Below are 24,411 nucleotides of genomic sequence, written 5' to 3'. Positions count from 1 at the left end.
GAGGGACGTGGGTTCAAATCCCAGCCATGGCGTGTTTTCCGTCAGCAAGAAATTTACCCACATTGTGCTGCACTCGACTCGACCCAGGTGAGGTGAATGGGTACCCCGTAGGATTTATTCCTTGAATGCTTTAGCGCCTATGGCAGCTCAGCTACAGCCAGGGTAATAATATGATTCCAGGTATCAAGTGCAGTATAAATGGACCATGTTATTATTATGTGCAGCTCATGATGACTGCGCAAAACACCCCTACCTGCCTATAATATAAGGTTTCCAAGTTATTTGACTTATTATGTCTCCTTTAGATAATAATAATAATAATAATACAGGTATATATACCCAGGGAAGCCGCTTCAGTTCCGAAAACTGTTCTCCCAGCGGGCCCTGCTATTATTATTATAGATGTGTCTAGAATGTAAGGTAAAAATTTATAAATTGAATATCAAAATTGGCTAGATATCTTATCAGACCAATTTCTAAGTAAATATACTTTCACTAAGTAAAAATACTAAGTAAAAATACCTAAGTATTAAACAGACTTCTGGTGCAGTATTTTAACAGCTCATTCATTAATTTAATTTGAATATACAGTTTATTCTTTTGCTATTATTCAGCAGCTCCTTTCAAAAATGCATTCAATATTTTCATCCTTAAGAGAGAATACAGCACGACCCAATACCCTACCCTTAAAGCAATATTTAAGAAAGGTCAAGAAAATATCCGATATATATTGCTTTTCTAATATGAACTGACATCTGGAAGCCGTATTGACATCATTGTGCATCATTGCTTTGATTTTTTTTCTTTGTGACAGGTTCATAAAGACGATCCTGAATGGAAGCTCATAACGCTCAATGGCTGAGGGCAATTTTGAAGACAGAATTCGAACAACTCTTGCAAGCAAACATGAAAGCCTTGTCATTCTGTTTTCTGGTTTATTCATTGAAGATTTCTACGATCATAATAGATTTGAAGTGGAAAGAAAATGAATGTAACTTCTGAAGGTTTCCATGGTGAAAAAGTAGAGTGTAGTAGTTTCATGATGACATACAAGCTATTTACGAATGATAAGAAAAAATGAGCACATTCTATTAGATTATTTATAAATATAAAAAAAAGGCAGGGCAATTTTCCTCATCAGGCATCCACTAGATCTTTATTTAATTGCAACTAAGAAATCAAGCATAAATTTCTAGCTGAAAATCAACGCAAGCTTGATTGCAAATCCCTCTGCAATTTGGGTTAGGGGAGGGCAACAACTGGGGCCACAAAAATATGCTCAAAGTTTAAAAAGCATGCCCTAAGAAAATTAAGTAAATGCTCAAGAATTTTACCATGTTCTTGAAATGAAATTGAATAATTTGGTGAGCACTTGCTTGAAATTTTGCAACTGTTTGATACGAAGTGGTGCAAAATAAAATGGTTTTCAAATCACCCGTTATGTGTGTATCATGACCAACTGACCATTGATAGAAAAAGAATAAAAGTTCACAGCTTGGGTCAGTGTTCAGTCAAGACCATCAAGATATTAATAGCCAGTTCTGATGTCCCATTAAAATGTCATCCAGTCCACGGCCCAGCGGGCGTTCCATGTGGAGAAGATAATTGCTTTTAAACTTCCAGATCAAGTAGATGTGGTCCACGTTGTTAGCAGAAATTGACGGGTTAATACAATGTATTTCAATACCCTTGTTTAACAGCTCAACTGAAAGTCTACTTTTAAACTAAGATGGGATAAATAAAAGAAAATAAAGAGGAAAGGGGCAATTAAATTTTGAGCAAATTTCAAATTAAAACCGGGTTCAGGATAAGGAATTTCATTGTGAATAGTCAATAAAAAATCCACTATGTGGCATATCTAAAGATTTTTGTTCCGTCATTTCAGTTTCAGTTTGGTATATATTCATATCTCACAAAATATCAAATACAATGTAAGATCTATCAAAAGACAGTAAACCATTAATGATAAAATAATACAATACATCACCATTATTCATAATGAATAAGACAAATGTTATACAATTAAACGTTCAGACTGGAGACAGATATATCAATAAGATGAGGGTATGAAGGGGCAAATTATTAAAAAGCAGAGCTTGAAATTTATAGTTTCCCTATTAATAAAATTATAAGTAATTGTCAACTTGTTTTAATACCAATATGTTACAAGAAAAGAAAGAGAAGTCATTGAAGTAAACTCTGAGATTCTGATTCCTCCCATGCACTTTTGTATAGTTAGAGGCATCCCATATCATCAAATGATTGAAATATATGTATTGTTCTGACTCATATGACCAAAGTCGGGGGAAATTCTCTCTACTTGGATAAAAAAGGAGAAAAATATGTTCTTTCTGTTAAAAAATTATATTTTTCTCCCAAGCACTATATTATCAATGACAGAGCTAAATTCATGTATTTCAAATATTGACCGAAATCATATTTTTTGCTAAAAGTTCCAGCTATAGTGTGATGAGATATCTAGTCCTGATCCGAGCTCTCTGCATCTCAAAATAAAGCACGTTTTCATGTCAAAGAAGACAATTCTTTGTGCTTCATCCACGGCAGCCATGAAATTTGATTTCCTAATCGTACTGCTTATTACACTGCTTTTTTATAAACTTATGGTTTTGACGCAACAATGGTGATAAAACATTTCCTGTTTAATTCAAAGAAAATGTTGATCAAAACTTTAACAGTCAAGTCCATGGCTCACCACATCATAGCCACACCATGCTGTGTTCACGTGGTAAACCACACGGACCACTTACTGTGTTATGGAATGTGGATGTTAGGTTACTTTAATACAGATTGTATTATTATATCCCTGATGCATATACAAAAAATGTCTCAAAATAGCTTCTGTAAATGAGGTAAAAAGGGTATATGAACTTAAAATGACTTATTCATGATGTGCACATTCATACGAAATAGAAAAACAGTTTTGGCAACTTTCAGCTGGCACTATCATACATGTATGATGCTTGTGAAATCACGTTTGATTATTTAAGGTTCTTTTTACACATACATGTATCTGTAAAATTTGATCACAAGAAGATATGAAACTAGTAACTACATGGGATTTTTATTTTCTTTGAAAGATCATGATTATAACCATCTGTGTAAAATTGTATGCACATGCACAATGATAAGAACCTTTCTTTAGACAATGTTTGAGTATAAGACGAATCAGGATTTGATAAAAAAAAAATTTGAAAAAAATCAGACACACATCAGAAGTAGATATGAACATAGTCTTTGAATGCATCATTTCACAAAAAGACGGTTACTATTGCTCCGAAAATGTAGTAAATATAAATAAAAATATGGACCTAAATAATGTGCAAAATAGCACATACAAGAACAATAAGTAATGAACCCATAAAATGAAAGAAAAAGTAATGATTTTAAAAGGATTCCAAATAACTGAGTTACAATACAATATAAAACATTCAACGGTATGTTAAACGTATTCTGAAAAAAGGGATTGTTCAAAAGAATCTTGTGAATCAGAGGGTCATGTGATCACATCCCTTCAACACACAAACATCCTTTGGCATCAAGGCATCGATTCACACTTGGCCACTCTCCACCCAGGTGTTGAATGGGTACCCGGTAGGAAATCATGTAAACATCAATATTGTTGGTTTAACAATACAGGGTATATACTGTTGCCCTAGATGATGTGTAATATTATCATTATACTTACAGCTCCCTCTGTTCGTTTCTCTCGACCCTGCTCGCCGTTCTTTTGATGTTTTTCTCCTTCTCTGTCTTTTTTAATTTGACGAAGCTCTTCCCCACTCCATCCCACACACACCAAGTTAGAACACAGAGGGCTAAAAGTACTATAAAATGGAATATAATAAGGCCTGTGAGAAAGAAAAAAGAGAAAGAAAGAATCGTGAATGGGATTAAAAGTAAATTCCTAAACTAAGAGATGAGCTTGATATTTTTGCCCAACACCATATAGAAGAGCTAGATATTACTATAAATAATACTATATTGTACTATTAGAAGTACCAATATCTTCTTTACTTTAGCTCTTTATGCTTGAAATAATACTTATTCTTTGATAGTAAACACTATTAAATGTTACATTTATAAATAATTTATAAATGTAACATTTGTGATATCTATAAAATTTCACCCCCATCACTAGGTTGCAAGAAGGAAATCTCTAGTGGCAAATAACACCTGGAAACTCTTGTCACGATGGTTGAATTTTTCAGACAAGCCACCCCAAAAAAGTTAAAAATCATCACCCTTTCTGGAAGTACTTTCCCTGTAAAAAAAATCTGACACCCCTCCCCACACAAAAAAGTGTTATCACAATTCTGACCCCCCCCTCCCTCAAGTAAGTTGGTGGAAAACGCATCTCCTTTAAACTAGATCCAAATGAACTCCAGGTTGTGTTTCCCTTTAAGAGTGAAAATCCTTTCCCATTAAAGTGTGTCGGGTCTTGTACCTGTAAACTGGGTTACACCTAATGGCATATTCATTACGCCTCCAATCACATTCATTACACTTTGTATTCGATGGCGCCTTTGCATACATCCCACATCATACTTTAATCTGCGCTACAGTCAATTGGTAAAAGACCCCATTCACATTGTAAAAATAAAAGTGAAAATTCTTTCCTATGAAAGTGTGTCAAGTCTTGTACCTGTAAACCAGATAACACCTAGTGGCATATTCATTACGCCTCCAATCACATTCATTACACTTTTGTATTCGGTGGCGCCTTCGCATCCATCCCACATCAGACATTAATCTGCGCTACAGTCAATTGGTAGAAGACCCCATTCACATTGTAAGGATAAACATTCACAATTATAACACATGATTATACAACTAAAACACATAAGAATTTCAAGCTTGGTCTACAAAATTGATGTTGCCTCTGCACACAGCTCTCATCAGACTTAATTCTCTGATACAGTCAATTGGTAGAAGATCCCATTCCACATTGTAAAAATAAATGATGAATCATAAAATTGATATCTATATATTTTAAATTAACATATGATGCTATCGAGCTAAACCTACAAAATATATGGTGCCTCTTAAAAACATCCCCTATCAGACTCTAATCTTTGGCAATTGGTAAAGACCCATTTCACATTCACAATTATGTCACAACACATGATCATAATGTCATGCTTGGTCTATAAAATTGATGTTGCCTCTGCACACAGCTCTCATCAGACTTAAATATCTGATACAGTCAATTGGTAGAAGACCCCTTTCACATTGTAAAAATAAATATTCACAATTATTAACTAACACATGATTAAAATTCATGTTGACTCTCAGGCTCTGCATAGATCTCCATAAAGACTTTAGTCTGCATTAAAGTCAATTGGTAGAGCATCCCATTCAAATTGTAAAGAAAATATCAAGGATTGTTATATAACATTATGATCAGGGGCCGTAACACAAGTTTAACAATCATCGTATAATTTTTTTTTTAAAGATTGATTGTATTGACTGCAATGTTCAATCGATTGTAAAAATCAAGTGTACGATTAATTGCTAAACCTTTGTGTTTCGGGACCCAGATCTTTAAATGCCAGAAAGTTATATCAAGTGTAATTTACAAAAGTGATGATGCGTCTGTATGCATCCCTGGCCTATCAGACTTTAATTTGTGTTAATCAATTGGTAGTAGACCCCATTCACATTTCAAGAATAAATATTTGTAATTTTAATTGTTACTGTGGCCAATTTACAAGCGATTAATTCTGCCAGGTACCCCACTACCACACCTGGGTTGAGCAAGGCACATGTATATCAAGAATTTTGTCAGAGGATATTGGTGCTGCAACAGGTATTTGAACTGAGACTTTATCCACGGTCCCCTCCACAGTAAACTGCTGATTCATCTATTGCCAACTCGTCCACTCATCACAGGGTCTACCTTCATATAGTCTCTAATGCCATTCCGTCAATCAACATTTCGTCTCACAACCACTTGGTCCAATAACCATTTGGTCCAATAATCACTTCATCTAATCACCAGTTCGTCTATGACCATTTCTCCTAATGAGCAGTTGGTCTGATACCCTTTATCTTTACTTAATTTCACCCAATTAACACTTATCCAATTAGACCAAATGGTTTATGGACTAAGTGGCTATTGGACCAACTGGTTATTAGACGAAATGGTGAGTGGACGAACTGGCAGTTAGACCATGTGAATAGTGGACGAACTGATGGTAGACCAAAAGATGGTAGACTAGTTGGTAATTGGATGACTTGAAAATAAACCCCCTCCACACTTCTTAATATAGTACCCCATTTGGATTCAAATTATCCAGAGTCTTATGACAAATTGATTTAAATTGCATTGTTTGCTACCTTGCTTCCATTCATCGGTGGAATACCCAATTCACATTTGACAGATCCCCAGTCGGCTTCAACTTAATATTTTCAATTATTTCCAATCCAGACATTACACAATTTTTTTTAATTCAGTATTTATGTTGTTGTTTTAGCTTATACAGTGCGCATCATTCAGCAGTGAATATTTGCGGCAATAAGATCATCATGTAGGCTCTGATCAGTCCTTATCAAAAATTTTCTCTCAACCCCCCCCCTCTCACTCTCTGAAAAGAGAACAAGGAGAAAAAATACGAGGTACCAGTTCAGCACTGATTGGAAGAGAAGATTTGCTAGAGTGGGATGAAATTTGATTCCTCAAAGTTTAGTTGCCATGGTTACAGCCCTCTAATAAGGCAACCAATGTTATGCGAAGAAATCCTATTTTTATGCTGGTTGGTAAATTCAATAATGACCCAGGTGCAGTTGAGGATATCGTTAAAAATTTGGATATTTCTGACCAATCTTTGATATTTGGGTTTTTTAAGAGTAAATATCATGAGTCTAAAATGCCAAGTATACGGTACTAGAAAACCTTTCAATTAATATTTCTTTTGATCTCAGTTTCACAGTCAAACCCGCTTTAGCAATCATCTGTATGGAAAGACCACGTGTCTGCAAAGACCATGTTGGCCATTTCTCTTTGATAATTTTCTCCCTTGAAACATGTAATGGAAGGACCTGCCCATAAAGAAAACCACCTGTTAATGAAGACCACCTTTCTTGTCTCCCTTGGGTGATCTTTATATACAAGATATGACTCAATGACTGTGAGTGTATTCAGAAAGTTACTTTCAGCTCAGGCAAAAAAAAAGAACTTTCGGGGGCTACATGCACTTTTCGCAACCTAGATTGGATAAGCTTTAAAGTTTAACATTGGCATGAATAGGGATTTTCCAAGGCTCTTTTTTTCAATTTCCATTCTGGGTGCGAAACAGCCCTGAGCAGGGGCAGATCCAGGGTTTTCAAAAAGGGGGGGGGGACATATTTTTCCTAGGGAAAATTTGACAAGCAAAAAAAAAAGAAAAGATTTTTAAACCAAAAATTAAGGATATTTCGTCCCAAAAAATTTGACAAGAAAAAAACAATTCTGTTTTAATGGCATATTTACATTAGAATTTAATTTTGTTTCTCAAAGGGGGGGGGGCACGGGCCGGCTGTGCCCCACCTGGATCCGCCAGTGGCCCCGAGCCTATTAAGAATCAAATTAGTAAAAGGACAAGGTTAAAGAAAAGATGTACCCCCTTCCAGTTACAAAAGTGCAGGGAACCCTATTTTTCATTAAACATCATTTCTTTATACGCCAGCATATCATTTTCTCGAAGGCACATAATAATCTCTACGCCTCTGATCCTCTTTGCAGACAATTTTGTGAAAGAATTAAATTAAAGACTGCATAATACAACATGTAATCAGCTTGAAAGCACATCATGTTCAAAGCGGAACCTTATTGACGCTACCCTGGAATTAATGAAAAACAGCAATCCTGATAATGGTACCATAATGCACCTTGATGAAGTTAATTTCATTTAGGGTAGGCTCATTTTCATCTTTTACTCATCAGATTTTGATACAAAAACCCCTTGATAATGTATTAACTTATTTTTCTATGTCCGTAGAGCATATTGTTATGTTATCCCTTGTTTTTGTGTTTTTTATTGTTAATACAATATTCTTATAATTAACCTATTTTCCCTGTCCATAGATCATATTGTGATGTTATACATCCCTTGTTTTGGTGTTTTTTTATTGTTAATATGATTTTCTATGACAATGTATTAACCTTTTTTTCCCTGTCCTTAGAGCACACTGCGAAAACGTCAGTGATAATTTAACACCAGCCTGGTATCTATATCGGTCCACACCAGAGATGTTAGGCTAACACCAATTTGGCATTTAAGCAACAACAATTAATGTTAAACCAACATTGGTTTGATTCTAAACTGGTGTTGTTTCAACACCTCTCTGGTGTGGACCAATGTAGATACTGCGCTGGCGTTGAATCAACAGCAGTGTAACACCTAAGGGTGTTATCACAACACCTTTGGTTATTTTTATACTCTTTGGTGCTATATTCGTTTAATCTCTAAAGTGTAATTTTAACATCGAGGATGTGGTCCTCTAGAAACCCCAACAAGCGTCAATTTAACACTCTCCTATTTATTACAGTGTATGGATCATTTATATTTACACTCTTTGGTGTTTTGTTCAATCTCTAGGGTGTAATCTCAACACCTGGGAATGTGGTCCTCTGGAGACACCTACTGGTGTCAAATTTAACACTTCATTTATTACAATGTATAGATCAAATGAGATGAGAAAATGATAAATCACCAGGGGGGGTGGTTTTTACAAAGATGTTAGTGTGACTTACAGTTCCACTCATATTCCCAGATTCAAGCCATATAAAAGGAATCACCGCAATGGTCAAATCGTGCCAAGAGGATGCATGCTACTGCGTTTTAATCAATAAGATTGCCCGTTACGTACCACGTGCGTGTCAGTATTTAAATATGTCACACTTAATTCTTAGTGAAATACCCCGATTCTTCCCAAGGGGAAGTTCACCTTGACAAAAAAAATATTGTAAAAAATATTTCAAAATATTGCTGAAGTTTTGAAAAAAATCCATCAAAGAATACAAAAGTCATTACAATTTTAATCATTTGATTTGTGACATCATATACGAGCAGCTTTCTTACATATCGAATGGTAAAAAATCAATGAAATGTCATTTTCTCAGAATATTGAAAAAGGTTTTTACTGTACCTTCAGTATATCAATAGACAAATCATTTCACACCCATTCTTATTAATAAAACAAAAACAAGTCATCACGAACCATTAAAAAATATAAATTTTTGCATTTTATATCACATAGCTTGTGGGGCAGATGCTCGTTTATGATGTCATAAATCCAAAAATTCAATGCTAATAATAATAAACTCCTTAATCTTTAATGGATTTTCCTCAAACCTTCACCAATACTTTTTCAATTATTTTTCTGCTGTTTTTACAACAAACTTTTCGTCAGGGTGAACTTCCCCTTTAAGATGGCACTAAGAAGATGTGCAGTATATGTTTGAAATAAGAGTACTTACCTAATACTGTTTGTTTGATATAATGCAGAGTACAGTCTGAGTAAGACATAGCTAGCCATCGTATACTGAGTATAGACCATATTAAACTGACTCCTATTAAAGCTGTAAAGAAACAAAACATTTAAATTAATTAATTAATATTACATCGGCAAAGAATCGGGAAAGGAAAACTGGTTTCCAGGTTTATTTTTTCAAACTTTATAAATATCCACATAACAGTAGTGTAATCGGCCAAACAAATTGAGGGGGGCGGACATGGCGTATGCTGTGGTAAAATTTAGAAAAAGCTGTGAGCGAGTAAAAAAATTTGAGCTTTTTATAGATAAAATCTAATTTAGACACAAAATTTCCAAAAATATGAAGAAAATATATATTTCATCCTTTTTTCATTTTCTCTTTTTTGGGGGGTTGTAATTTTTTTTCGGGGGGGGGGGGGGGAGAGGGCCCATCCATGACACCCCATCGTATATAATGCATATAAGATTCAATTATTTTGCAGTGTGGGTTGAGCTGTGGACAATGATGGTGTACCTTTAACATGTACGTTTTGCAGTGTAGTTTTCAAAATCTCACCTACCATAAAGCAAAATGGATTAAAATCGAAAGATGTATAATTCCTCCAACTGCCAGAAACAATTTGTTCACTTGGGCTTGACAAGAAATGCTCTTTCGGATTTGGAAATTCTACAAATAACTATATTACCCCAGTGACCAAAATGCTGAAAATGTAATGAAGAGTGCAGGTGAATTGATTTTGTTATCTAGTCTCAAATTTCAGACTCTAAAGCTTCTCGACGTTTGATCGCTACTCATATAAATCACTGAGAAAATTTTTAACAATAAAGGGTTATATGCTTCTTTAAAGTTATCTAAATCCATCTCTCTCTCTCTCTCTCCCTCTCTTTTTTTTTCTTTTTCAATGTGTCTACACACAGTCTCTCTCTCTCTCTCCCCCTGCAGTTATAATATTCAATTTCCCCTTCTTAAATTCATAATCAGTTCAAATCATTAATACATTTATATAAAAGCTTAAAGCTCAGCTGTTATCTGAAAATTAAAAAAAGGGAATGCACACGCACACATGCAGACAAGGTGAAATAATATCTATCATTGTAGCTTAAAAAAGTTAAGAATTTAACAAAACAGACCTCACACTGATTGCCTAAATGTATAAACCACAATTATCTGATCATATAAACCAGTGTATCAAAAAGTAAATGAATGAAAAATGAATATGAAATACCATTTAGACCAAGACAATCTTACATTCAGACAAGCTAAAGCAATATCTTTGGCCAACACAATAACTGGAGTAATTTTACAAAGTTAAAATCTATCACATATCATTCGTAATGAAAGTCTAATTTCACAACGGGTTGCGGCATTACGACTAGATCCTCAACAGAAGCTAATTGGTATGCTGTTCACTGGGAAGAGGGGGCAAATCAATGAAGATGCGTGAACAGGTTGGATGCGTTCGGCTAATCAGCGTTGACATGATACCATCAAAGCATAGTCTTGTCAAAACACACCCAGATGATCATTATCCTTAGCTAGTCTCGCATTCACAGACCTAATGGGAATAGTAATATTCTTGATGTTGCACAGTTACTGGAATATCAGTTTTCAGTTATGACTTTTGATGTAATATAAGGTGCCCAGTAGCTAGGCCAAAACATACAGATATAGAGCGTTTTTGTAAGTTGTTTGTCTTTGAAATTCTCTTTCAATCCAACTTCGTAATTGTAACAACATTGAGACCTTCAAATCTGAACTAAACACCTATCTTTTCCAGCAACTGTGTGAACAATATGTGACGTATTGGGGAGTCTGTTCCTTTGAATGTTTTTACAGATAAACATCATCAAAGATATGCCCTCAAAGCATAATCTTGTTTGCACAAGAAAAAATAGATAATAACAATAATAATAAATAATAACAGTTACATTCATATAGCGCTTCATATGTTGGTTTCTAAGCGCTTAACATTGTAATTACTATTAACCCGGTCATAGGATCCATCACTGTTCCACACATAAAGAGCACCATCTCCACTCCCTGGGGAGTATCCTGGCCAGGCAACTGTTTATTGGTGCAAATGTGCCAATCTAATGACATTGACTTTCACATCCTAGTGGGTACCCATTTAACACCTAGGTCGAGAGTGGCAAAGTGTGGATTAACGCCTTGCCAAAGGACGACGCTAGGCCGCGGTGGGATTCGAACACACGACCCTCTGTTTATAAGGCGAGAGTCAGAACCGCTACACCACGGCGCCTCCACAAGACCTATTCACATCATGCAGATTGACGATTGCTATCTTGGTGGATAAAAAAGATGTGTTCAACATGAATCAAAATGATCCGTTTTAATGACATAAAATTGCAGTGTTGAGTGCGGGTCGCATGTCAAACCCTTGAGCTGAGTCACAGTGTGAACATGGTATTAGTGAAACTTTGCAACGCTACTAGTCTTTTCTCAATCCTATTGATTACATGACTGATAGGGAATCAACCCCAAGGCTAAGGAAATCTAATCTTTGCAGTCCCTCTATTCAACAATCATCTCGTGGATCAGATTTTTTTAATTTTGCAAATTGCCAATTTTTTCTCTCACTCAGCCCTGCAGTTGCTCTATTCATATCAATGCACACACACACTAAAATAATACTAGTATTTCCCTTCATTTGATTGTGTTGAAATTAAATCTTAAGTATAAGAATTTCAATACATAAATAAAGAAATTGATTAAATTAGGATATCAATATATATTTCATATCATGTGCCATATTTAAAAATACCATATTCCGAGGGGGAGAGAAGAAAAAATGAAGAGGAATAAAAAGAAGAAGATGAAGAAGAACAGGAAGAAAAAAAAAGGAAGAAAATGAACAAGATAAAGAAGAAGACGACGGAGAAGAAAAATAATGTCTAAAAAATTTACATTTGAGATGCATAAACTTCATGTTTGCATTCAAATTCAACCAAGCACTCAAAAAACCATAACAAAAAAAATCGCAACAGCTTAGTAAACATTAAATTCTTCATTTTGCTCATTGATTACAACGACGGCTTATTGACAAACCCATCAAGAAAGATGGCTAGAAAGCCTGTTGCCCGGGGTAACCATGAAATGTTTACTCAAGTCCATGTTTCAACATTGAGTACACTTATCTGCGAACCACAAGCAAACGGAGACCATGTGGAAGAATGATGATGCATTGCCGATGACAGATCCTATCTCTACTGAAAGCCCCCTTGGGACAAGCTTATCTATACTAGTGAAATGAGTGATGTTTTCCAGGGTAAATTAAAATTGGCATTTTTGTTGATCAAAAGTGTCAAGCTTTCACCCAGCTGATTTTTAGGAAATGCATCATTTTTACCTCTTTTGAAAAAGAATTGTATTTGAAAAAACACTGTTTACAGGAAAGATAAGACATTGCCATGATGACTCTCTAATTTGGAATGAGAAAAAAAAAGAATAAAGCAATGATGAAATAATCACTCTTTCTGAAAAGATATTGATCCTCTCTACTATGTGAAAAAACTCTTCCTGAGAAAGGGGGATCACGACTTGTGCCCAATCTTGCATCGGTTTATTTCCAATTCGTCAAATGCAAATTTGTACAATTGCCAACTCGTCTTCTATCATTTGGTTTACCATCAGTTCATCCGCTATTCATATGGTCTAATTGCCAATCCGTTCACTCACCATTTCGTCCAAAAGACATTTAGTCCATTAAATGGATTGATTAAGTGTTAATTGTGCAAAAGGAATGAAAATGAAATGGATATTAGACCAACCGGTTATGAGACAAAATGGTCTTAGACAAAATAGTGATTAGACAAAGTGATGATTGGACCAAATGGTTATGGGACCAAATGATTGTTAAACAAAATGTTGATGGATGGAATGGCATAAGACAAAATGAAAGTAGACCATGCGGTGAGTGGACGAGTTGGCAATAGACGAATTGGCAATTTACCTCTTGCATCAATCCTGAATAAGCTAGTGGTTAATATAATCAAGTCAGCTTGATAGAGGATGCAAACCACTGTCAGTCCCTTTAATCATTAATGGCGTAGTCAACGAAAAGCTCCATCAGACTGTGTTACACAAACATAAACCACCATCTGTCAAAAGCTGCATCAACAAACAGACCATGATCAGGGGTAGATATCAACCTACTAATCAGAGGCAAGAGAGGGATGAATTACTACATGATAACTCAGTCCGAACTCATGGTTTTTTTAAGAGTTCATGATCAATTTCCTCATGGAGACAAGTATGAAATAATGTGTCTGATGGTATATTTAAAGGACAAGTCCACCCCAACAAAAAGTTGATTTGAATAAAAAGAGAAAAATCCAACAAGCACGACACTGAAAATTTCATCAAAATCGGATGTAAAATAAGAACGTTATGACATCTTAAAGTTTCGCTTAATTTTCACAAAACAGTTATATGCACATCCTGGTCAGTATGCAAATGAGGGAACTGATGACATCACTCACTCACTATTTCTTTTGTATTTTATTATATGAAATATTTTAATTATCTCCTCATTGTCCTGTGAAACAGTTTTATTTTGCCCCGAACATGTGGAATTACCATTGATTAACATTTTATTTTTCAGTCAAGTTGGTCTTTATTGTCAAATCTGTAAAAATAGAAATATTGTATAATTCAAACAATAAAAAACAAAAGAAATAGTGAGTGAGGGACATCATCGATTCTCTCATTTTCATGTGACTAAATTGTGCATAAAACTATTTTGTGAAAAATAAGCGTAATTTTGAAATGTCATAACTTTCTTATATTACATCCGATTTTGATGAAATTTTCAGCATTATGCTTGTCTGATGTTTCTCTATTGATTCAAATCAACATTTTTCTGAGGTGGACTTGACCTTTAAGGATCTATCAATGATATATTAGATGTACAAGTATAATCACATTCAATTTTATGAGATAATTGCATTTCATCGACTCTTTATCACACGAAGTATGGGGTGCTAGTCGCATGAGATGAATCAATAGCTATTTATTATTTGATGGATTTTAACTAAACTTTCATTAATATTTTCTTTTTGGGGGTTACTTTTTGAAGATATCTGGGTAAACAGCTCCTTGAAAGGTTAAAAAAAGGTTTTGTTTTTAAATAACATTTTCCTGGCATAATTGCTAACTTTCAACTACCCACCTCTCCCCCCTCCCAATTTTCTCTGTCTCTCTCGCTCAAGATATTACATTATAAAAGTTCACACTCTTATCAGCGGTAGATATGAACTTACTGATGGTGTAACAAAGTAAGCAAAGCACAGAGAAAACAAGTGGAGCGCCTCTGACAGTCTCTCCTGCACTACGCAATTCAATTCATGTTGTTTATTTAATATAGCTGGACCCCTTAGCAGAACAGTTGTGCTGTAATGGCTCAGCTGAGTAGGGCGATCCATCCAATGTTATTTTATCATGTATTATATTATGTTGTAATTTTATATGTATTGTTTTTTATATTGGTAAATAAAATAAAATCAAATCAAATCAAATATAGCAGCAGTGCTGACTTTGAAAACGACTGCATGTATGCAATAATTATTCACACAAAACGGCATTAATATGATAATAAAGTACTATGTTCATTGACCCTAAATGACATTTGGCCTAGATCATGTAACCAAAGACTGTCAGTGATACTTCATTACCCCTATGTCCAAGTTTCATGAATTAGATCCATAAACTTTCAAAGTTATGATGGTAATCCAACAAATACCCCCAACACGGCCAAAGTTCATTAACCTAGGTCATGTGACCTGAAACTCACACAGTATGTTTATGATACTTGATTACTCCTATGTCCAGGTTTCATGAACTAGATCCATGTACTTCCAAAGTTATGACATTTCAAAAACTTAACTTATCTTCTTTCATGCAACAAAATAATATGTCTGTAGATATTGACTGAGAAATGACATAAGAGGGAGATATCAAATGACTAACGACTGCTCATTAGTCCTAGCAAATTGCTAAGAGGCATAAATGTCAATCATAAGAACTATAAATTATGAGTTTAACTGTCGCAATCCATGAACAAAATCACCATTATGATGCGCATCTGTTAGTATTGCAAGGGTACTTCAACCATATTTCCTATAAACATTCTCCACAAGTTTAAACAAATTCTATTTGCGCTTCAATATAGGACAATTAATACCTATGAGACTTTTCCAGAATCTGTTACACATGAAGATGACAGTGCTACCAATAAAGGCTTGTGTTTTGTAAAACGTACGTGTCTGTAGATGTAAGAAAGACTGGTCGTTATTCCTCGAAAGTTGATCAGAGGCATAAATGTTCATCATAAGAACTATAAAGCATGGGTTTAATATTCTAACAATGTCAGATTGCTAGGGGCTAGTATTTTGTAATGGGGAATGACCCAGCAAAATTGGAACCCATAGATACAACTTTTATTTCATGATAATGATAAATAAACTATTGTCATTAATTTTACCTGGAAAGTGTAATACATGTAAACTATTTTATTTCAATAATAGCTGAACTGCTAATATCAACCCTGAAGTAATACTATCTAAAAAAAGACACACAGAATTACCAGTAGACCAGGGTTAGGGGTTTATATACAGTACCTTTTTTCTATTATGTTATGCTTTCTGTTTTGAGATATTTTGTTTAGTTTTGTTTCGGATATTGCTGGGATTTCATTACAAATATTTCTTTATTTTGGCAAAAATATACATGCAGGCCTATACACTACCACCCCTGCTGCTGCAAATATACAAAATGTGATATTTTCATAACTGAATTCTGGCATAACTCTCTCTCCAAAGGCAGTTAGTACGGGCATTTTATCGCCAAATCTTCCTACCATGTTGTTTGTTGTGTGTTTTTCAGTGGTAAGAAATGTGACGTTGGAAGTTACTAGAATCGGTTGTTTTGCTGATACTTGATATCCTCCTGGGTACTCTAATGTGGAGATCCTATCCTCTACTTTTGACCTTCTGATTTTCATCTCTTCCCCCGTGATGCAGCCAAGAGTAAGATGGGGAGAGAGGAGAGGGGTAGGGAGATATGGAGGGAGGGAGAGGGAGAAAAAGAGAGGGGCCAGAGATGGAAAGAAAGAAAGAAAGAAAGAAAGAAAGAAAGAAAGAAAGAAAGAAAGAAAGAAAGAAAGAAAGAAAGAAAGAAAGAAAGAAAGAAAGAAAGAAAGAAAGAAAGAAAGAAAGAAAGAAAGAAAGAAATTAACAAAGTAAGAAAGAAAGAAAGAAAGAAAGAAAGAAAGAAAGAAAGAAAGAAAGAAAGAAAGAAAGAAAGAAAGAAAGAAAGAAAGAAAGAAAGAAAGAAAGAAAGAAAGAAAGAAAGAAAGAAAGAAAGAAAGAAAGAAAGAAAGAAAGAAAGAAAGAAAGAAAGAAAGAAAAGGCAGAGAGAGGGGTTAAAGAAAGAGGAGAGAAAGAGGGGAAGTTCAAAAAGGGAGGGAGGGAGGGAAAGAGGAGAAAGAGAGGGATGGAAGAAGGAGCAAAGGAAGAAGGAGCAAAGGACAAAAAAGTCCTCAAGATGAAAATAAAAATAGGAAAAAATAATAACAGGAAGGTAGAAGTGCATGGGTGTAATTCAAAGAGGGGATGCTATCCTCCACTCCGGGCATTTCCAATCTCATCTCAAACCCTAAGACGCAGTGTTGTGGTTAAAAGCAAATGCGAGGGGGTAAGGGAGAGAGTGTGAGTGAAGAAAAATAAAGAAGCAAGCGAAACACCTGAATGAAGAGGAAGATAAGGAGAATAAAAAAGACAAGAGAAACAGAAAAAGGAAACGACTAGAAAAACAGTATACAATAGTGAAAGAGACAGAAAGATATAGAGGGTGATTCCATACGTGTCGTACGGGACATTTAGAGAACATTTGACAGTTTTTTGACAAGAAAAACAAAAAATATTCCAGTAACTAAAGGTGATCATCAAGTGCTACCAGAGTGTTAGAAAAACCAAGACTTAACATGACTTGAATTCACATCCTGTATAATACAGATTTAAAATAGTAATGTGTCGTACGGACGCAGAAAAAGTGGCTTTTTTAGAAACCTCAAGTTTGTACTCTAAAGTCTGTGAGTTGGACAGATAATTTTCATAGAAACTGAACTCAAATTGATATTCAATTACCCAAGAACAAACACATCTATGAAAGAAAGCAAAATAAACATTCATGAATAAATAAAGCAAATTACAATTTTCGAGAACATTGTGGCGTACGGGACACTCAAAATGTGTCGTACGGGACATCTCCAAATTGAGGCCAAACTTTCTTACTTTATGTCTCTTTGACTTCTTCAATCACATTATTTGGCTGATGATAATGATAATCCTATCAAACTAAATACATTCATTATGTTAGAAACCGCTATTGGCTGAATATTTCTGTCAATATATCATAAACAAAATAATGTGTCGTACGGGACACTTGTGTGTCGTACAGGACACTTGTGTGTCCTACGGGACACTTGTGTGTCGTACGGGACACTTGTGTGTTGTACAGGCACTTGCGTGTTGTACTGGGCAGCCTCAATAAAACAATGAACTTTTTATCAATCAGAAGGGGAGCATTGCCCCTAAATTCTTCCTATTTAATGCAAAGTCTTTTAATAAGTAGTCATTCAGGACAATATAATTAAGTAACCTCAAAATATACAATCAGGAGCAATATGTTATCATTTTTTTTTAATAATGTGAAATGTACAAGGGTTCACAGCATTTTTACGAGCTGAAAAACTTGAGGTTTTGTGTGAAGTTATATCTTAGTGAATTAATTGATGATTTCCAATACACTATTTAAACAATGAATGGAAACTGTTTAAATTACGGGGCTAAAATGTTATAATTTTTCATATAAAATGTATATATACATGATATATGTCACAACTGTCACTTGTAATTACACAAAATATATTTTTTTCTAAAGAAATGTGGTTCTACTTTTTCAAAACTTTCTGCATTTCATGAAACCATATGGTTTGTCTTATTTTCCAGATTTTTTTTTAACAACATGGTTTGTGATTTTTTTTTACAACTTGAAAAGAGTAAGGAGTTTCAATACTGTATATAAAAAAATTAGTGATCATCAAGGGAAGTCCAAATAGACGATTGATATGTATTTTTTTTTACCTCTTATAATAATTCCACATTAGCATGCAAGAGGAAGTCATCTTCCAGGGTGAATCAATTATAAAGGTTTTCTTTTCATGCTCAATGACAAAGAAATTAACCTGCACTGACCAGTGAAAATCACCAGTTTAGCTGAAGGGATTCACAAAAGAATACGCCTACATGAAATCAATTAAAATGGTTAGAATCACCTATTTCATGTTCTATGGAGATAAAAAAGTACTTTTTCAGTTCACTTTATGTCAAATCAATTACTTGAATTAAAATAGGCCTACTATTTATAGTTTCTGAATCCAAATCCTGTAAATAAATGCATTAAATATTGTGTGTCGTACGGGACAACTTTTAATAGGACAATTATTGAAAAATGAAGGGCAGTAATTAGATCCTTATGGGATAAATCGATCACCCATGGGTCAAAGAAAGAGAAACTGATATTGTGAAATTGCATCATCAAAAATAAAATTGTAGGAAAAACTTTTGCATTTTCATGTGTCGTACGGGACATTGCCAAAAATAGGTTAAAAAAAATCAGGGCTGTCCCAATTATGGATCATGAAAATGTTGTAGATATTATTTGGAACCATCAATGATACATTATTCCATTGACCTGCAATATTTTCAATCTTCTCGTGCTTTGCCAATAATTGTTTCAGGCAGTGTTTGTACTTGACTATTTAATTAGCAAAATTATTGAAAATTGAAAATTCCATTGTTCCCCCCAAAAAAAACCATATCTGACTTCACTTTTGGTTAAAACTCATAATTTTCATAAAATTTAGGTATCATAGTAAAATATTACACTACTTGTGACTTATTGAAAGCATGTTGAAATTCATGATATTTTTGAAGTTCTAGTGTGGAATCGCCCTGGAGGGGATTTGGAAGGAGGGATCAAATGATGGATGGTTGGAGGAAGGGGGGAGGAGATATATAAAGAGAAAGAAAGAGAGAGCCAGAGATAGAAAGACAGAGAACAGAAGTAGAAACAAGTGGAATGCCTCTGGCCGTCTCACCTGCATCACGCGATTCAATATAGCAGCAGTGCTGATTTTGAAAACTACTATAACTCGCACAAGATGTTCAGTGATACTTGGTTACTCTTATTTCCACGTTTTATGAACTAGACCAATACACTTATAGAGATATGATGGCAATTCAACAAATACCCCCAACGTGGCCAAAGTTCTTTGACCTTACATGACCTTTGACCTTGATCATGTGACCTGAAACTCGCACAGGATGTTCAGTGATACTTGATTACTATTATGTCCAAGTTTTATGAACTAGACCAACACACTTTCAAATTTATGGATGTAATTCAACAAATACCCCAATTTGGCCAAAGTTCATTGAACCTAAATGACCTTTGACCTTGATCATGTGACCTGAAACTTGCACAGGATGTTCAGTAATACTTGATTACTATTATGTCCAAGTTTCATGAATCAGATCCATAAACATTCAAAGTTATGATGGTAATTCAACAGATACCCCCAATTCGGCCAAAGTTCATTGACCCTAAATGACCTTTGACCTTGGTCATGTGACGTGAAACTCATGCAGGATGTTCAGTGATACTTGATTAACCTTATGGCCAAGTTTCATGAACTAGGTCCATATACTTTCTAAGTTATGCTGTCATTTCAAAAACTTAACCTTAGGTTAAGATTTTGATGTTGATTCCCCCAACATGGTCTAAGTTCATTGACCCTAAATGACCTTTGACCTTGGTCATGTGACATGAAACTCAGGCAGGATGTTTAGTAATACTTGATTAACCTTATGGCCAAGTTTCATGAACTAGGTCCATATACTTTCTAAGTTATGCTGTCATTTCAAAAACTTAACCTCAGGTTAAGATTTGGTGTTGACGCCGCCGCCGCCGTCGCCGCCGCCGTCGGAAAAGCGGCGCCTATAGTCTCACTCTGCTATGCAGGTGAGACAAAAATAGGGGGACAGTGTGTGTGTTTATAAAGGAAACACACATCAAGCCTCTGGGTAGAGAGCGGGCATCTGCTCCTGCCAAATCTGCCGGAAGAGGAGGATGTTCAGTAGCTACAGTGAAGGAAACGGAGTGGGAGTACAGGAGCGGAAGACATCCCTCCAGAGAAGAAAAACAGTCCATTTTTAATAGCGAAGAACCCACATGAACTGACTGAAGGTTAGAAAGCTTTCACATGAATTTCAGTGACAATCCCCGTCCCCATTTGATTGACAATATTTGGATTTCCGAGTTTAGGAAACTTGACTACAGATGTGTATTGTAATGAGGAGATGAAGATGTGAAGAAAGATGCTAAAACAAACTAGTTAATAACGAAATAGCCCCCATTCAGAAACCCCTGAAAATGCAGTACATATGTATTAGTGAAGGTAGAGGTAGTTTGTCAGTTACATCTTCTGTCTCTATGAACAGTGTATTTTATGCTGATAAAGATTAAGAGCAATAGACTACAATGACAAATCTTTATTTTCATAATTCAATTGTTTCTTTCATGGAAATCATTTTCTATTTAATTAGATTTATACAATTCATATTATTAAAATAATAATAATTTCAAATATAAAATCACCATTTAAAGTTAATACTACTGACTTGTCTGAAAGCACTTAAAATTTTATAGGAAAGAAGACAGCTGCAGTAAATAAGCTGAGAAGAACAAAAATCTTTACAGGTTGCCACTCAAGTGTTTGTTTTTAAAATTGTTAACTGCTAAGGGCAACTTCAGGAAGGCATGAATTCATCTACTGCATGTTGATTTGATCAATATTATGCTTTTTCAGAAAACACACAATTGAGTAAAGTTTGTTGTTGATAATAACTGGTGTTAGCAGGGAGGGTAGGGCGATTGGGGTAGTTTGCATGGGGAGGGGAGAGGGACGAAAAGGGGAGAGGGAGTGGGGAGAGGGGGAGGGGAGATGGAGGGGGGAAGGAGGGGAGAGGGGGTAGGGAGGGGAGGGGGAGAGGGAGGGGAGAGTGAGGGGAGGGAGAGAGGAAGGGAGAGGGGGAAGGGAGAGGGAGGGGTGGAGGGGAGAGGGGGAGAAAGGGAGGGAAGTGTGTGGGGATTGTTCACTTACATGTAAAACAATGTTTCAATGAGCTTGTGATCGATGCATGTCGACTTCATGGGGAGGAGACTACAATCTAGGCATTGGCTACCACGTTTTGTAGTCTACCATATCAAACATATTGCTGATGTTTCGCGTAACAGCATCAATTTTGTACAAAAACAAATACAAATGCTACAGCATCTGCATAGATTATAGACTACATGTATGTGGGGAGGAGAAGGGTAAATGACTAATGTGCAATTGTGTAGCTATATGACCCATACCACTATCAATACTTATGGTGTCGTGACTTGACAACTGTCTTAATGTCAAGTAAACATGTCAGCCGAGTGTTGAATGTTCTCGTTTACGTGCCCAGTCGCACATACTTGTATGTGTACGTGTATGAAGTTCATAACCTTTCATTAAAGAGAAAGTCTACTAGCTTATGCAAATTTTAGGAAATAAGGATTGCATCATTTCATCACTGTTTTCATGAACTAAATTTGAAATTATTCGCTCATTGTTTTTCTATCACTGCTATGAACTTCTTCCTTCCTTTTGATTTTGCAAATGAATATTCATTGCATTGGACTAAAATTCAGATTCAGATACAAGATTTTATTGTCTGTCATGAGTGTTACATGTAATGTACATCATTAAAATGTATACTATAACATATTAAAAAAAGAGTAAAATATTACCCAAAAAAGATATTTGTAATGATACAATTTTGAAAATTTAGCATTTAAAATTTTTATAGGGTGAGCGCAAAAGGCACTTGATGAAAAGGGACAACCTTCGAAAAGAAAAGAAAACTTAATTCAAAGAATTGTTTAAACATGACCCAAGTGTTACAAATTTACTCTCTCAATGATGACAGAAAAGGCAAAGCCGAAATATCAAGGTTATTTGAACGTGATCATGAGTTAAAAATTTACTCTTCTGTTGACCGCAGATCCAGCGCAGCAGAAATTTATAACAAGGTTATTTGTACGTGAAATAAAAAGAGTTAATAATTCATTCTCTTTATGACAACAGACCTAGCATAGCTGAAATATCAACGACCACTCACGTCTTCTCATTCTTTAGAGAGCACTTGTTTCAAGAACTTTCTGGAGATAATGGCATCCTCACTTCTCAAACACGTTTCCAAAAACAACCACAAGTGAATTTGTGAGCATTTTATGTGCATTCCAGAAGTGGGGCAGTTCCTGACTTTTTTTCATTTAATGAAGCCAGTTAAAAAATAAGAGCCTGTGAAATACCCCATTTACATGTACATCAATTGGATCTACAATCAATGTAGGGTGAACATATCCTGCTAATCTTACAATCTAATGGGATGGCATAAGACCATGAGCAGCGATTTTGTAATAATTTTCGTTCCTTCTGTGGGGAGTGAGGGAATAAGACGACACTTCCCTACACTTAAAGCTACCATACAAAATTTGAAAATCAAGGGGGGGGGGGACTTGTTGTAGTACAATTTTTTCAAGCACATAGTTATAAAAAATATTTGATGAAATATTATTTATAACTTGATCTAAAGAAATAATGAACATATGAATGAATCAATGAATATATTACATAAGATAGTGAAAAAATGAATGATATATGTATACATGAATAAACAAAACAATGAAGAAACAAACTAAGGAACAAATTTATAAATAATATTTCTTTAATAGATTAATGAATATTTCCTTACATCCTTTGATATAAAGCACTGTCTTCATAAGATGCCTTGGTCGAACATAAAGAATGGTCCCTCTGAGACTAAGGAAGATAATCACCCCTTCGATGATAATAGAGAATCCCAATAGGACCAGGTATCCAAGGATGCTGATGTAGAGGTCTTTATCGCAGTCTTCTTCGGAGGAATACTCCTGGGAGACGATACAGACCAGGATGATGGCCCTGAGATAGACGAAAGATAAATAATAGGTGTTTATCAAATCATATATCTTCTCATTGTGACAAGGTATTTTTGTAATGAATCATTCCAATGTTCCTTGGGACTTAAGAATGCTTTTGACAATTTGATTCTGTATTTCATTTTTTTTTATTTGTTGTATAGTGCCTCAAGAATCTGATTAGGATGGAAAGAGTACTATATGACTTGTAATTATCATAATCATTAGTATAATAATAATCATCATTATGACCATCATGATCATCATCATCATTGTGATCATCATCTTCATAATCATCACCATCATCATTACCATCATCATCATCATCATCACTACCATCATCATCACCATCATCACCATCATCATCATCATCATCATTATCATCATCATCATCACCATCATCATCATCATCATCATCCCCATCATTATCATCACCATCATCATCATCATCATCATCCCCATCATTATCATCATCATCATCATCACTATCATCATCATCACCATCATCACCATCATCATCATCATCATCATCATCATCATCATCATCATCATCATCATCACCATCATCATCACCATCATCATCCCCATCATTATCATCATCATCATCATCACTATCATCATCATCACCATCATCACCATCATCATCATCATCATCATCATCATCATCATCATCATCATCATCATCACCATCATCATCACCATCATCATCATCATCATCATCCCCATCATTATCATCATCATCATCACCATCATCATTGTTATCATCATTCTCACCATCATCAAAA

The 24,411-nt window shown here is 35.1% G+C and overlaps 1 long non-coding RNA gene across 1 annotated transcript; it reads right to left on the bottom strand.

Annotated features, from left to right (window-relative positions):
* Positions 1-807: 807 nt before the first annotated feature.
* Positions 808-23,631, bottom strand: LOC135157897 (uncharacterized). The gene is made up of 3 exons (XR_010296807.1): positions 23,422-23,631; positions 9,479-9,580; positions 808-3,869 (listed from the first exon to the last, which is right to left on the bottom strand). It is a non-coding gene; the product is annotated as an uncharacterized LOC135157897 (long non-coding RNA).
* Between the last annotated feature and the right edge of the window lie 780 nt (positions 23,632-24,411).

The sequence above is a fragment of the Lytechinus pictus genome, unplaced genomic scaffold (genome assembly GCF_037042905.1).
Source record: "Lytechinus pictus isolate F3 Inbred unplaced genomic scaffold, Lp3.0 scaffold_20, whole genome shotgun sequence".
Taxonomy (NCBI): Eukaryota; Metazoa; Echinodermata; class Echinoidea; order Temnopleuroida; family Toxopneustidae; genus Lytechinus; species Lytechinus pictus.
The sequence above is the reverse complement of the archived record's forward strand: the minus strand, read 5'-3'. Positions and strand labels throughout refer to the sequence as shown.